A 12,813-nucleotide genomic window follows, 5' to 3' on the forward strand; every position below is an offset into this window, starting at 1 on the left:
ATTCATATGATGATGCTTGTAATCTAGATGTCATTATGCTAGTCAAGTGGATTTTACTTATGTGATCTCCGGAGACTCCTTGTCCCACGTGTGTAAAGGTGACGAGTGTGTGCACCGTGTGGGTCTCTTAGGCTATATTTCACAAAATACTTATTCACTGAGTTATGATTTGAGTTGGATGTCTCTATAAAATTGTGGTGTGTTAGTACCTCCTATGAATGCTCAAAGTGACAGCGTGGGATGTTCATTAGTACTTGGGAATGCATCTTTAAGGTTTGCCTACATGATGAATTAGTGTTCGTTATCTTGCCAGAGAGTAATTCGAAGTAGCATAGTGAAGTGCTTATTTATATCCCTTTATGATTGCAATGTGTTTTGTATCACAATTTATCCGTGTGCTACTCTAGTGATGTTATTAAAGTAGTTTATTCCTCCCGCACGGTGTAATGGTGACGGTGTGTGCATCGTGTAGTACTTGGCGTAGGCTATGATTGTGATCTCTTGTAGATTATGAAGTTAACTATTGCTATGATAGTATTGATGTGATCTATTCCTCCTTTCGTAGTGTGAAGGTGACAAGTAGTGCATGCTATGTTAGTACTTGATTTGGTTATGTTGATCCGTTATGCACTCTAAGGTTATTTAAATATGAACATTGAATATTGTGGAGCTTGTTAACTCCGGCATTGAGGGTTCGTGTAATCCTACACAGTTAGTGGTGTTCATCATCCAACAAGAGGTTGTAGAGTCTAGCATCTATCTATTTATTCTGTTATGTGATCAATGTTGAGAGTGTCCACTAGTGAAAGTATGATCCCTAGGCCTTGTTCCTAAATATCGCTATCGCTGCTTGTTTACTTGTTTTTATCGCTTGTTTACTTCCCGCAATATTACTACCATCAACTGCACGCCAGCAAGCACTTTTCTGGTGCCATTGCTACTGCTCATACTTATTCATACCACCTGTATTTCACTATCTCTTCGCCGAACTAGTGCACCTATTAGGTGTGTTGGGGACACAAGAGACTTCTTGCTTTGTGGTTGCAGGGTTGCATGAGAGGGATATCTTTGACCTCTTCCTCCCTAAGTTCGATAAACCTTGGGTGATCCACTTAAGGGAAACTTGCTGCTGTTCTACAAACCTCTCGCTCTTGGAGGCCCAACACTGTCTACAAGAATAGAAGCACCCGTAGACATCAAGCTATTTTCCATGCGTCGTTGTCGGGGAGGAAAGGTAAAAGGCTCTCATACTCCGGTCCCGTGTAAAGTACTTTTCCGGCACCGTTGTGTGTGTGCTCGAAGCTATTTCCTTTAGATCCTGCAATTGCATCTTTTTATTTCTTGTTTACACTAGTTAGGCATAATGGACAACAATGAGCTTCTTATTCTATTTCCTGATTTAAGACATGGATGGTTTGATGCAAAAAATTAAAAAACCTATGGAACATATTAGTATGAACGCTTTGAACACCATTGTTGCTAATGATATGGGAAATTCTAAGCTTGGGGAAGCTGGCTTTGATGAGCATGATATTTTTAGTCCCCCAAGCATTGAGGAGAAAATTTACTTTGATGATACTTTGCCTCATATTTATGATGATTATAATGATATTGGTCTTTTAGTACCGCCTGTTATGGAGGATAAATTTGATTATGATTACAATATGCCTCCTATATTTGATGATGAGAATAATAATGATAGCTACTTTGTTGAATTTGCTCCCACTACAACTAATAAAATTGATTATGCTTATGTGGAGAGTAATGATACTTTTATGCATGTGAATAAGAATGTTTTATGTGATACTTATATTGTTGAGTTTGTTCATGATGCCTCTGAAAGTTATTATGATAGAGGAAAATATGGTTGTAGAAATTTTTATGTTACTAAAACACCTCTCTATATGCTGAAATTTTTGAAGTTACACTCGGTTTTATCTTCCTATGCTTGTTACTTTGTTCTTCATGAACTTGTTTATTTACAAGATTCCTATGCATAGGAAGCATGTTAGGCTCAAATTTGTTTTGAATTTGCTTCTTGATGCTCTCTTTTGCTTCATACTCTATTTTTCATGTGAGCATCATTAAAACTGCTGAGCCCATCTTAATGGCTATAAAGAAAGCACTTCTTGGGAGATAACCCATGTGTTTATTTTGCTACAGTACTTTTGTTTTATATTTGTGTCTTGGAAGTTGTTACTACTGTAGCAACCTTTCCTTATCTTATTTTATTGCATTGTTGTGCCAAGTAAAGTCTTTAATAGCAAGGTTCATACTAGATTTGGATTACTGCGCAGAAACAGATTTCTATCTGTCACGAATCTAGGCAGAATTATCTGTAGATAAATCAGAAAAATCTGCCAATTTACGTGCGTGATCCACAGATATTTACGCAACTTTCATTCAATTTGGGCATTTTCATCTGAGCAAGTCTGGTGCCACTTTAAAATTCGTCTTTACGGACTGTTCTGTTTTGACAGATTCTGCATTTTATTTCGCATTGCTTCTTTCGCTGTGTTGGGTGGATTTCTTTGTTCCATTACCTTCCAGTAGCTTTGGGCAATGTCCAGAAGTGTTAAGAATGATTGTGTCACCTCTGAACTTGTGAATTTTTATTATGCACTAACCCTCTAATGAGTTTGTTTCGAGTTTGGTATGGAGGAAGTTTTCAAGGGTCAAGAGAGGAGGATGATATACTATTATCAAGAAGAGTGAAAAGTCTAAGCTTGGGGATGCCCCCGTGGTTCATCCCTGCATATTTCAAGAAGACCCAAGCATCTAAGCTTGGGGATGCCCAAGGCATCCCCTTCTTCATCGACAACTTATCAGGTCACCTCTAGTGAAACTATAATTTTATTCCATCACATCTTATGTACTTTACTTGGAGCGTCTGTTTGTTTTTATTTTTGTTTTGTTTGAATAAATGCTTGTGTGGGAGAGAGACACGCTCCGCTGGTTCGTATGAACACATGTGTTCTTAGCTTTTAATGTTCATGGCGAAGGTTGAAACTGCTTCGTTCATTGTTATATGGTTGGAAATAGAAAATGCTACATGTAGTAATTGGTAAAATGTCTTGGATAATGTGATACTTGGCAATTGTTGTGCTCATGTTTAAGCTCTTGCATCATATACTTTGCACCTATTAATGAAGAAATACATAGAGCTTGCTAAAATTTGGTTTGCATAATTGGTCTCTCTAAAGTCTAGATAATTTCTAGTATTGAGTTTTGAACAACAAGGAAGACGGTGTAGAGTCTTATAATGTTTACAATATGTCTTTTATGTGAGTTTTGCTGCACCGGTTCATCCTTGTGTTTGTTTCAAATAACCTTGCTAGCCTAAACCTTGTATCGAGAGGGAATACTTCTCATGCATCCAAAATTCTTGAGCCAACCACTATGCCATTTGTGTCCACCATACCTACCTACTACATGGTGACAAGGTATTAACTTGTCAATGCCTATGGATTGTAGGCTAGGGTTTTAGTTGGAAGTAGAGGGCAAGTAGATCTCGAAGGTTTCAGCCGAAAAGTACTCGACGATTATGAAAACTAGGGCTTGCAAACAATGATTCGATCATCTCTGCGTCCCTCGACTCCCCCTTATATAGGAGGCGGAGCCGAGGGATTCGTGCTGTACAAGTTACAAAGTCCGGGAAGGTTTCAAACTCATCCCGTAAGATTACAAATAAGACTTTCTATTACAACTCTAACTTTCCTTAATAACATCTTGAGCTTCCGAATCTTCTTATTCTTCGAGTAGTGGGCCTTCAGTAAACCCCGGTTACTATCTTCGGCAGGCCCATTAAGGATGCCCATGTCAGTAGCCCCCGAGATTTTGCTTGAATCGTAGAATTAGGGAAAATCTCCACTGTTTATTTTTACTCGACAACTTAAGCCTTTCTATATTTCTTCATATAAATTTCTATATTGTACATGGATAATGGTAGTTGGGGCTAGTTCATCTGACGGGTCGTGTACTAGTTAACTCGCTCTAGTGGCAATCCGCAAAAACCTACTTCAAAATCACGTCCCCGGACATGATTTCGGGATACCGGTGTAAACTTCGACGGTGCCGCTTAAGGTCTTACCATTCCGTCGAGTCCCGCTCATATTTATCGGGTACCTAACGCGTCCGTTAGGATTTTTCTTCGTATCCGTTGATACGGATAAAAGTAGCAAACCGACGTCAGAGACGGCGCCACGCCTCACAGAATAGATCTAGGGTCTTACCTTCGCAAAGTTTTGCGGCATTCAAAAATTGATCGCAACTTCGGCGTTCTGAGAATATATTGTCAAGTGCTTATTCGGCTGATGGAATGGCACATTTTATCGAGTCAAAGATGACTTATATTGCTCTCCCGATGGGAGTATATGCGAGAGTTATTTATAACTCGAAATATACTCTTTTGCTTTGCTATGTTTCTTCTTGTCATCCCGACTTTCTCTCTCTTTTTTTTCTTTTTTATAGTTTCATCGGGCACGCGAACAGCGTTCCCGATGGGAGTAGCCCCCGAGGCTACAGCCAAGGACTTGTGCTTGGTTGTAGACTCCACGCTATATGCCGCTATATTTTCTTTCTCTCCCGAAGTTTTATAATTTCTCGGGTGCGCGAACAGCGCTCCCGATGGGAGTAGCCCCCGAGGCTATGAACAAATATTTGTATTTGATCATAGGCTCACACCATCTTTATTTTGTCTTTATTGATCTCTTCATTTTTCCAAAGTAGCCCCCGAGCATTTGTTCAAAAACTTGTATTTGATCAAAAGCTCTCCAACACTTTTTCATGTCGCCTTATGATGCAAGCTCGTTGGGTCGAAGTTTTCTTCGCCAAGGTGACGTTATTGCCGACGATAGCCACGATTGCTAGTCAAAAATTTGCGGCAAGTTTTTCTCGCCGCCATGCGGGCCCAATTGATCCACTATCTTGACACGTCGTGCAAGTGGGGGACACACGTCCTCCGCTTTTACGGCGCACGCACCGTAACTTCCCCGATGTTAAGTTACTTTTTTACCCTTGTTGCCACGTGGCTATCATCTCGTCACGCATTTTCCTTATCCAACGGTTCGTCGTTTCACCGCACCCCTTTATAAGATCGTCTTCTTCCTCCTTGAGCACTTCCGCTCACGCCGTCCTCCTTCTCTCATCTCGCAAATTCCCTCCTCGCGATCCACAAGCTCTTAAGCTCCTCGCCTCCAAATCGCAAATCCTGCGTCATTGTTGATGCCGCCACGCCGTTTAACGAGGCACAAGACACCGGAATCCTCCATGGCCGCCGCGGATCTTGGGGCGGCGGAGTGGGAAAGATCGAAAATTTCCTCGCAAGACATCAACATGTTGAAGAAGTCGGGGATCAGCAAGAAATCCAAGGCGCCGTGCTTCCCGATGAGGAGAGCTACCCAACCCCTCCAATGGGGTACCGGGTATGTTTAGTCGATCACCTCATCCGCGGTCTGTCCGCCCCCATTCATCCTTTTCTTCGTGGATTGCTTTTTGTCTACGGTCTGCAACTCCACCACCTCACACCAAACTCCATTCTTCACATCTCCATTTTCATCACTCTTTGCGAGGCCTTCCTTGGCGTCCAGCCTAACTGGGCGCTATGGAAGCGCATTTTCTTCGCCGCCGTAATGGCTCGCCCAATGTCGCCTATAATATAGGTGGCGTTGTCATTTCTGTTCGGCCCACTGTTGACTACTTCGACGTCAAGCTTCCTGACTCAGTTCAAGGATGGCGCAAGAAGTGGTTATACATTCAGGAGGACAACCATGGATGTACTACTTGTGAGTAGGCAGACCTCTAATGGCATGTGTTCTTGTGGCAAACTGAGAAGATCATGCTTGGGTCACCGGCTGAGGTTCCCGGCGAGGGACCGGCGAAGAAGCATCCTGGAAGGCTGGCTAACGTTGGCCACTTCCACGAGAACGTAGGGCCGGACCACTTCTCTGCATCATCTTCAAGCCCACCTTGGGCCGGCTCATGATCCCTCAAGCTTTCGTCAAGTGGTTCGGAGAAATCCCTTCCAACATCATCGTCACCACCAACACTGGATGCAACTGGAGGATGACTACGAGGAGAGAAGGCAATGATGTATTCATCGACCAGGGGTGGGCGGCCTTCGCTATCGCCCATCAGCTCAAGGTAGGCCAGTTTCTCACCTTCAAGAAGGTGTTCTCCTTCGAGTACAGTGTGGTCATCTTCGACCACGCACTAAGGTGGTGAGCGAGTATCCGTACCATGGAGATGACACGAGGTGTGTCGTCTCAAAGCATCATGTCCGAAAGCTAGCCTACTACCATGTCACTGTCTAGTTGTTGTTCGTGTCAAGTGTGTTGAACTATGATCGTGCCTGATGTGTCCACAACTATGATCGTGTCTGAACAATTGTGTGTCGTGAACTTTTGTCATCTATGATCAGTGCTAAGTTGTGTGTCGTCTATGATTGTGTTCTTGCTTGTGTTGTTGATCGCTGGTAAGCTCACCACTGAAGGGAGGAGGTAACCAAAAGCGAATTTTGGGTTGCAACCAAACAATAGTGACGCCTGCTCTAGGCTGCTATTAGGACTGAAAACCGGCCTACCAAACGGGCAGAGCCCAAATCTTCACGGGACAAAAAAAAGTTTGTGCAGGCCACAAAACAGCGTGGCTTTTCTCCCATGGTCAATCTTAGACGTGCAGGGTTCTTTCCACTACGCCAGTGATGCACGAAATAGATGCATGCTACCAAAAGCGGCCGTAAACTCGAATATCACATGTTGTTCGTATCAGGCACCAGAGGGACAGCTAGGCATCTTTCGTTTCATGCTGACTACCCGATGCCAAGTTATCATGCACACACTCAGATGCAAACAACAAAGTCTCAAGTAGACGTCTAGTAAATAAATTAACATACCCATTCCAAACCTAGTCTAAACAACTAAAGCCATGTTGTAAAATATGATTATTAACATTGGTGCTAGTGTATGACTAGTTCTAATAAACAACAAACGACAAAACTAATCAACTTCTTCACCGCGTTTCCAGGTTTCATTTAGATCTTTTTGAACCCCACTAAGATGTACGAATTTCGGCAATTTTGTTTAAAATTTCAGACAAATTGATACAGATTTGGGAGGGTTGTGAAACAGAATTTTGGCTGAATGACCAAAATTTCGGATAAAATTTGAAACCATGCTAGTGTGCCTGCTGGATGTCCAATGCACTCCATCTACAACGGGCAAGACGTTTCTAATATTCGTGCCAACCAATGCGGTTACTGCACTAGCTTAGCCGCAACATATGTACTCAAGTATGTATCTATTTTTTATCTTTATATAGTAAAAAGTAAGAAAAGAGGTTCAAAATTGAGAGCATGATATTAATCCACATCATTCTAATTATATTGGTGGTTTGATCTAAATTTTAGGACCAAACTTTAACTAGAGATTATTAGTCAGGGCAACCCGATTATCCAGCTTTGACACGGTATGTTAGACAAGACTATGTACCCAATACTGTAAAGGGATCACTATCAATCTTGTTTCAATGTGATATGCACGCTAGATAGAGCCAAAAACAAAAAGACGAAAGATCGTGTAGAATAAGGAGTTTGTGCATATTATGATAGGTACTAAATTCTAGGTAATACAAAAAGTGTCGCAATCCCGTAGCCTTCAGCTAGCCGGTCAGTAAGAAAAAACGAAAATTTACCAAGAAAAATTACCATTAATTATAAACAATCTGCAAGTGAAAAAATAAACTTCTAGCCGGAACACGTGGTGTGTGGACAGTACCAGCCATACTGTTGAGAACATACAGGATCGGCAAGTCTAATCCATAAATAGAGACAATATGCTTGAGATATGTGTGGGCTCCAGCAACAGAGACACTATGTTAATCCAATCATTCTAATTTTATTGATTGCTGGATCTTAACTTTAGGGTCAAGATTTAACTAGAGATTATTAGTCATGTAACATGGTCATCTAGTTTAACACGTGTCTATTGGACAAAATCATGTACTCAATACAAGAGATCGCCGATCAATCTTATTTCAATGGGGGTATGTATGTGAGAGATAGACTCGCCAATAACAAAAAGAGAAAAGATCGGAAAAGAGTAAGAAGGTTATGTATATCATGATAGGTACTGAATTCTAAGTACTAGGAAAGGGTCGTAATCTGCAGACTTTGAGCTAGCTGTAGAGGCCGGCCGGCCATAAGAAAACAAAGTTACCTAGAAAATATTACCCTCAATTATGTTTAAGATTCCTAGTGTACATATGGGTAATAGTAGCCATACTGCTGTGGAGACACATGAAGGAATTTGCAAGGCTGATCCACAAACCGAGAAGTATGCTTGAGACATGTTTGGGCACCAACACATCTAAACACATTCATCTAAAATACATACGTTTGTATATGAGACATGTATGGACTCTGCTAGACCATCTAATAAACAGTCTCTTAAATACCACGTGCTGCCAGGATACATAATATACTCCTGATAGGCGCGAATAAACAATCTCTTAAATAATACCTTATTTTCTACCTGATTCATATTCTGTTAAATTTAAGTCAATAGCACTGGAAACCTGAAAACAAAAATGATGAAAGTGAGTGAGAGAAACTATTCTACCATTTTTTTATGGTCATTCACCAGTAATTGAATAATGAGGTGCATATTTAAAAGACTACAATGATATTGTCACGAGCATAGTGAAAATATCTAAAATTTAAGAACTAAATAATCATTTGTAACACAAAGGAAGGTGGTCTATATTCATATTTGGTGCTGAATGGAAAGCTTCTCAAGGGGTTATATGCAAAAAAATAGAAAAAATGTGAAGATAACTATATAGGAAATAAATATGTAAATTATTACTAGATATATGCCTCTTTGATTCAATAAAACTTATGCATTTTTGTAACAATAAACTATACTTCCATCATTCCTGAAAAGAATGAGATTTCAATTTGAGCAAGTATTTGACTAAGAAAGTTTTGTTATATGCCACACAAATTATATCAATCAAAACTAGTTCTGAATAGGAATCTAACGAGATACCAATTTTGCATAACATAATAATGTATTATTAGACAAACCTTGGTCAAAGTCAAATCTGAAAATAATGCTCACCTTGTACTCATGAACGGAGGTTAGTTTTTCATGTTAGGGCACTGTCCTCAAGGACATGAGTTAGCCTCTATCGCCAACCCGACTGTAGGAACATTTGTACACCTGACAGAAAAAATACGAGTACAATTGAGTTTCCTCAGGAGGCATGTTTTGGTTACTATTTCCTTCAATAATTCAAATGATACATGCATGCTAATTTTACAGAAAATTAAACCGAATAACATTTGGCCACTCGAGCACATACTGCCAAAAGAGTAATACCGCACCATCGTCATGAATAACAAGCCATGAAAAACGTGGCGTGATGATAAAAAAGCAATTGATACATCATCTAACTAAAATAATTACATTTGTTTAGATTGGAAATAGACATATGGGAATTCTTTGGATGAGTATGGGCCGAACCAGCCTTGGCCTTGGACATGACCCTGTGGCCTTGAGGCCAAATTACACATGAACCTGGCGTGTGAAATCACAGCGAGGTTTACAAAACAACATAAAGCAGAGTGTAGCTTGGAAAATGGCTACATTTTAAACATGGATTAATTTACACATGAACCTGAAAATTGTGTCATCATTTTAACGACATTTTTACTCTCGACTGGCCACTGGATGTGTGCAGCGTGAATGTGTTTATAGATATATAAACACACATGAGTTAGTAGTAAAAGAGGTCTGATTCACACACAAAAAGTATTAAAAGAGGTTTATAGAGAGCACAATAGAGTCACATGTTATCAGGTAGTGGTCACTATGGGAGTACAAAGACATCTAAGAGTGATGGAGAAGGATAGATATGGGAAATTACTACAAAATATAGGGCTATATGTACAAAAACCAGTTGCAAAGAAATAGCCACGACTATTGTCCACCCCAATAACAAGCATGCTCAATATTTAAACCTGCAATCATAATTGCTCAATATCTTACTATATTCATCGAATATATAAACATTTATGCATGAGCATATTAAAATCAAATATTATTATTTTGGAAAGAAAATAACAATTAGAAGTTCTATTAGTTCCACATTATTTGCTACTAATAAGATGTCTACGACAACAAATGGCACAATAACATTTCAAAAAAAAATCCCAAAGCAATATCCCCAAAATAAATATGGAAGATAAGCAAGAACACATATATATCTACATGTAAGAAAATTTAGCCGCACGTACGGGTTACTCTTGCTAGTTTTAAGAAAGAGGAACGGTCAGGATAAGAACAGCGGGTCGCCGATTCCTACGTACGTGTATACCTACAATTGCGTTCATCTCAAAAACCAAAAAAAAGCAATTCGTCCACACAAGACACAAGGTGGTATGTACTCTGTACGTACGTGCAATCGTACATCCGGCCGGTCGGGCCATAAGAAGGCTCTGGCATCACGGCTCCGAAGAGCACAGGTAACAGCACATGATGCTTTCCTGCCATGAACGACGATCGTGTACTGTGCGTCTGCTCTGCCGCGTCAATTTGGCCATCGCGGTTGTCCAGCTTCTGAAGGCGCGACAACGGCTGCCGCCGGGGCCGCTGAACCTGCCGGTGATCGGGAGCGCGCACCGGCTGGTGAACGCGGCTGCCGCACCGGCGCGATGCGCGATCTACTATGTGCACGGCCCGCTCATGTACCTCCGCGTGGGTCAGGTGTCCCTTTGGTAGTGGTCACCTCCAAGGAGGCCGCCCGCGAGGTGCTCAAGACCCACGACGCCATCGCCGCCACCCGGCCGGGGCTCATCGGCCGGCGACATCGTGGCGTACGGCCTGACGGACCTCCTTTCTGCTCCACCCCCGGCGACTACTTCCGGAAGCTCCGAAGGCTGTGCGTCCAGGAGATCCTGAGCAACGACCGCATCCGGTCGTACCAGGACATCAGGGAGGACGAGGTGCGGAGCCTCTCGGAGGACATCCGGGCGGCCGGGCCATCGGCGCCGGACCTCAGCAGGAAGATCTACAAATTAACCAACGGCATCGTCTCCGGGCGGCGTTCGGCATGAAGAGCAGCAAAGCCGAGGACTCGTGGCGGCCATCAAGCACAGCTTCGTCTACTCCACCGGCTTCCCGATCGCTGACCTCTTCCTGGTTTCACGGGGATCCCTCAGCTTCCTCACCGGCCAGAGGAGGACCCTGGAGGGCGTTCGTGACACCATCAGGACGGCATCCTGAGGAGATCATCAACGAGAGGGAGCAGATCCTCAAGAGCGGCAGGTCAACCGCGTCGGAGAAGAACCTGGTGGAAGTTCTCCGGGCCTCCAGGGGAACGAAGACTTTGGTTTCATCACCCGCTCCACTGTCAAAGCAGTTATCTTGGTTAGTACGAGATTTCATATCTACTAAGATTTTCACGCCTCAACATTATTCAGTTAAATAAGACTTGATGCCTCTGACACCTATCTGAAATGATATATGGAATACAGGACATATTTTTGCGGTGACAGATGACATCCGGGACATCCATGGAACGGGCGATGTCGAGCTGATGGCGTAACCCAAAGGTGATGGGGAAGCCGCAAGGCGAGATCAGGGGCTGCGTTCGGCGACAAGGAGTTCATCAGCGAGGCGGATCTTCTGGGAGAGCGGCGGCGTGATGGAAGGCACCTCGGCCTGGCGATCAAGGAGACCCTCAGGCCGCACCTCCCGCCGGCGCTCCATCCTGGTCCCTCGGGAGAGCACTGGGTGCCTGCGAGATCAACGGCATACGTGATCCCGGCGCTAGACAGAGGGTGGTGGCGAACCCGTGGGCGATCATGAGGGACCCCCGGTACCGAGGACGCGGAGGAGTTCAGCGCCGGAGAGGCTCGAGTGGATGGTCGCATGGACTTCTCGGCGGCAACTTCGAGTACACGCCGTCTCGGGTCCGGGAGGAGGATGTGCCCTGAAACGATAACTACGGCGATGGCGAGCATGGAGCTTCACCTCGTGCAGCTCCTCGCACCCTATCTCGACTGGAGCCTTTCCGGATTGGTGTGGATCAGCCTGACATGACCGAGATCGTGTCGCTGAGCTTGACCACAGGACGCACTCCTCACGCTGCGGGCTGCCTCCTCATCGTGCACCGCCGCCTTCTTCCTATGAGAACCGCTTAGCGGCGCTAGTGCAGTGTCGAAGGGATGGATGCGTGCCATGCCCACGCATGCCACTACCAGCTGCAGTTTAATTTATCTCCGTAGCGATGTTCGTCATTCCGAGCGTGCCTCTAGTAGTTGGCGATGTTCGTCGGTCCGGTGCGTCTTCAATAAGGGCTGGGGTGAGGGTAGTAGTAAAGATATGCTTAGCAGCCTATGCAAGTTGCTTGTCAGTGGATGTTTGCAAGTTGTACAGTAACATGTCTCAGTCAGCGATATATACACATGCCAGACGATGTGTGTACCAGTGTGTGATATATCCTTTTGTATATGTATTTTGTGTAACATATTTAGAGGATCTAAATTGTTGTGCACGTGGATTGTCGATCCTGTCTGGTGTAATATTATCAACTCCAGTGCATAGATTAGTACTGTAGTACACAAAAGTTCAGGATAACGGCCTCGAAGTAAGATCGCCAATAACGACCAAACAATGGGAACCGGACAACAGACCATCTCCCCGAGAAAACACCGGAAGGGATAACTCCAAAACTATAGCTTTCGTAATGAACATACAGCCATTAAAATTTGAAATAATGCTGAGGGTTTGTCCTCCATTCTCAAAATTAACT

General features: G+C 43.2%; 2 pseudogenes; both read left to right on the forward strand.

The window, feature by feature from the left end:
• Positions 1-10,548: 10,548 nt before the first annotated feature.
• On the forward strand, positions 10,549-12,273 carry LOC124664699 (annotated as a pseudogene).
• Positions 12,274-12,288: 15 nt separating this feature from the next.
• The window catches only part of LOC124664700, a 2,113-nt pseudogene continuing 1,588 nt past the window's right edge, over positions 12,289-12,813 (forward strand).

This window comes from Lolium rigidum, chromosome 6, assembly GCF_022539505.1.
Source record: "Lolium rigidum isolate FL_2022 chromosome 6, APGP_CSIRO_Lrig_0.1, whole genome shotgun sequence".
NCBI classification, from domain to species: domain Eukaryota; kingdom Viridiplantae; phylum Streptophyta; class Magnoliopsida; order Poales; family Poaceae; genus Lolium; species Lolium rigidum.